The sequence below is a fragment of the Calidris pugnax genome, unplaced genomic scaffold (assembly GCF_001431845.1).
Source record: "Calidris pugnax isolate Ruff unplaced genomic scaffold, ASM143184v1 scaffold219, whole genome shotgun sequence".
Classification (NCBI taxonomy): domain Eukaryota; kingdom Metazoa; phylum Chordata; class Aves; order Charadriiformes; family Scolopacidae; genus Calidris; species Calidris pugnax.
The window spans coordinates 2,063,678-2,067,469 of record NW_015094507.1 but is presented as its reverse complement, the minus strand read 5'-3'; positions in this window follow the sequence as shown (position 1 = coordinate 2,067,469).

The window sequence follows — 3,792 nt, the reverse complement described above, 5'->3', positions numbered from 1 at the left end:
CAATAGCAGGAGAGGTGCTCCAAATGACTTTCACACGAACCATAGAATCATTTAGGTTGGAAGAGACCTTTAAGATCATCAAGTCCGACCATTAACCTAACACTGCCAAGTTACCTCTAAGCCATGTCCCTCAGCACCATGTCTACACACCTTCTAAATACCTCCAGGGATGGCGACTCCACCACTTCCCTGAGTAGCCTGTTCTGATGCTTGATAGCCTTTTTGGTGAATAAATTATTTCTAATATCCATCCTAAACCTCCCCTGGTTCAACCTGAGGCTGTTTCCTCTTGTCCTACCGCCTGTGACTTGGGAGAAGAGACTGACCCCCATGGCTACACCCTCCTTTCAGGGAGTTGGAGAGAGTGAGAAGGTCTCCCCCAAGTCTCCTTTTCTCCAGGCTGAACACTCCCAGCTCCTTCAGCCGTTCCTCACAAGACTTGTGCTCCAGACCCCTCACCAGCTCCGTTGTCCTTCTCTGGACCTGCTCCAGCACCCCAGTGTCTTTCTTGTTGTGAGGGGCCCAAAGGTGGACACAGCCCTCAAGGTGGGGCCTCACCAGTGCCCAGTACAGGGATGCTGTTGGCCTTCTTGGCCACCTGAGCACGCTGCTGGCTCATACTCAACCAGCTGTTGACCAGTATGGAAAAGTTATCACTCACAGCCTCCTCAACACTGTCCATCTGTCCACCATGGAGGAAGCGTGATTGATTTTCATTCTTTCCCTTAAGGAGGGTGGGCGTCAAGATGCACTTTGCACTTGCTATTATTTGACCTTAAATAGATCTGTCCTGCCATGGGATGTCCATGTGCAGCTCTCCCATTCCTTCTGCCTTTGCTGAAGACTCTCAAACCATTTCAAAGGAGCCTTTCCAGAGGACAGGCTGCCATTCCTCATCGATTTCTGAGGGTGCCTGAGCACATGTCCCCCCTTGCCAAGGAGGACAACTGCTGAACCCCTCATCAGGACAGGCTTCAAAACATTTTTACAAGAGCTCTGGCAATAAAAGATGCATGTCAGGACAGCAGATAAAACACTTAAAAGGCAAACAAAGTTGGGTTGAGATTAAGTTTATTGCGCTTGAAAGCAGCCAAGCGTGGCTGGGCAGAAAACTCTCTGACTGCAGAAAAACTCTCAGGATTCTCAGAGCCTCTTCTTCCTCTGGTGCTGCAGGAAAACAATCCACAACCCACATCTCGAGCTTGGTTTAACTTTTTTGATGCAAAACAAAAAAAAAGTTCCATATTTTTATTTCACCTCAGACACTTGTGTATAACCTGAAACAAAGTGATTTCACTCTTTTTCCAAGTCGTTTATCCCCTGAGAACTAATTTTTCCCTCCTTTTCAATTAAGATCAAAGTAATTTTTAAAAGAAAAGATAATTTCAAAAGCAAAGATATTTTAAAAGATTTTTAAAATGCTTTAGTTTTTTAAAAATTTTTAATCACTTGGGTTTTTTTTCAAAATTGTTTTATTATGGAAAGTATCAGTATAAGCCACGTAGCATGAAAAAGAAAGCAAAGTGACACACTTTGATCATTTGGGGATTTCTCAGGGAAACTCTTTGCTGACCGTGGCCCTGTTCTGCACACAATTTGATTTCTTGAATAGCGAGTTTTTCCCTGACTTTATTTTTTTCCTGAAAATTTCCTTCCAGCTAGCCTCTAACAGAGCCGCCGCTGTGCCTGTGGGGCACAATGTCAGGGGGAGGTGTAAGGAGTTTTTGGGGACCCCTGTGCTCGGTGTTGGGAGGGTTTCCCCTGCTCCTTCAGCCCACCGAGAAGCCCAGATGGCTTTTCTCCCCTCTCTGAGCACCGGTGTGTACGCGTGGTATGGCACCTTGCTGCTTTCCTGCAATGAGCAGAAAGATTTATTTTCAGAAAGGGTTTCAGAAGCTTTGGCTTAAATCCTACAAACTGGACCCAGGGTCCTTTTTGGCTGGAAGCCGGGGGGTCTCAGCACATTGTAAAGCCAGTTATTTCCAGACCCTATGTAAAGCTGCCTGTTGGAGAAGCCCCACCAATATGAAGATACACCTTTGCCGTATGGTCAGCTCTTCATCTCCTCATGGAGAGGAAAAAAAAGAGGCTTTTTGTCACTCTGATGCAGGTGAGACCACCCTTTCCCCCACACTAAAGAGGGAACAGTTGGAAATGAAGCAAGATTTCCATGACAGCGATACAGACATAACCACTAAAATTCTGCAACACAGGTTTCCTCGAGCTTCCCTTGTCTTGAGGAGCAAAACCAGCTGGGTTAATGCTGAAAAGGATTCACAAGAGCCTCACGCCTGGTGGCCCAGGAAGCCTGGCTGCTCCCACCGGGCCATGGCAATCCCGTAAAGGCCGAGTAACACAGTAAAATTGTTCCCTCAGGCCCCGGTTCAGGAATGTACTTAAGCACTTGTTAAACCTTCGGTGTATACTTAAATCCCCAAGGTTTTATTCCCTTAAGCCCCGTGTGCTTTCTCCACGTGCTGAGCTGGGATGCCTGGGGAACCGAGCAGGAAAGTGTTGCTTTGACCAGCTCATACCTCCAGTAGGGTTCCAATGGAGCATCTCTCCCAGGGGGACATGGGCAGGGCTTTTCTACACAGAAGGGAACGAAGCAGGTTGGGCTCAACCCTTCCTCTAACATGATCCCTCACGTAAGATCTGACCGCAAACAACTGCCTGGGCAGATGCTACATTATTTATTGCAGCAGGCTACTGATGTTAGGCGCAAGGCCAGGAAGGAAAGGGGGGAGTAGGCAGCAAAGAAGACAAAAATACAATATTCCCTAACCTCCTGAACAAAAGGACATGAGAAAGAGGGAGCAAGCAGGGCGTCTGGAGAATTTATGCCTACAGGAAAGACATCAGACATGTGGTTTTTATAAGTGCTCCCTTACTTCTTAGTGAAGGAAGGAGACGCCTCAGTCTAATTGCATTAGGCGGAATTTGCCCACTTTGGAGATGCTGGAGCTCCTCGAGAGAGACAAGCAGGTCCCCAGGCAACGCTGGACTGGTGCCCGAATTTGCGCCGCACGGACCCACAAGCCGCCAGCGAGCAGTCAGGGCTTTTCTGCTGAGTTTCCAGATGCGATGGCGGGATGGGAGGCGAAAACCCTGCAACCACTGTTCAAAGGCAAGGAGAAAGCCAACGGTGAAGCTCTCTTCTGGAAGCCTCACTTCTGATGTAGTCACAGGAGTTTCTTGGGCTTGAGCAGAAGGACTTGGGGGTGTTGGTGGACGAGAAGCTCAACAAGAGCCAGCAGTGTGCCCTGGCAGCCCAGAAAGCCAACCCCATCCTGGGCTGCATCCCCAGCAGCGTGGCCAGCAGGGCCAGGGGGGGATTCTGCTCTGCTCTGGGCAGACCCCACCTGGAGCACTGCGTCCAGCTCTGGAGTCATCAGCACAGGAAAGACATGGACCTGTTGGAAGAGGGTCGGCCATGGAGATGACCCAAGGCCTGGAGCCCCTCTGCTGGGAGGACAGGCTGAGAGAGTTGAGGGGGTTCAGCCTGGAGAAGAGAAGGCTCCAGGGAGACCTTAGAGCTCCTTCCAGTCCTTCAAGGGGCTCCAGGAAAGCTGGGGAGGGACTCTTGAGCGGGGAGGGGAGCCCTAGGAGGAGGGGGAAGGGTTTTAAACGGAAAGAGGGGAGATTTAGATGAGATCTCAGGAAGCAATTCTTTGCTGTGAGGGTGGTGAGAACCTGGCCCAGGTTGCCCCAAGAAGGTGTGGCTGCCCCATTTCTGGAGGGGTTCAAGGTTGGAGGGGGCTTGGAGCAACCTGGTGTGGTGGGAGGTGTCCC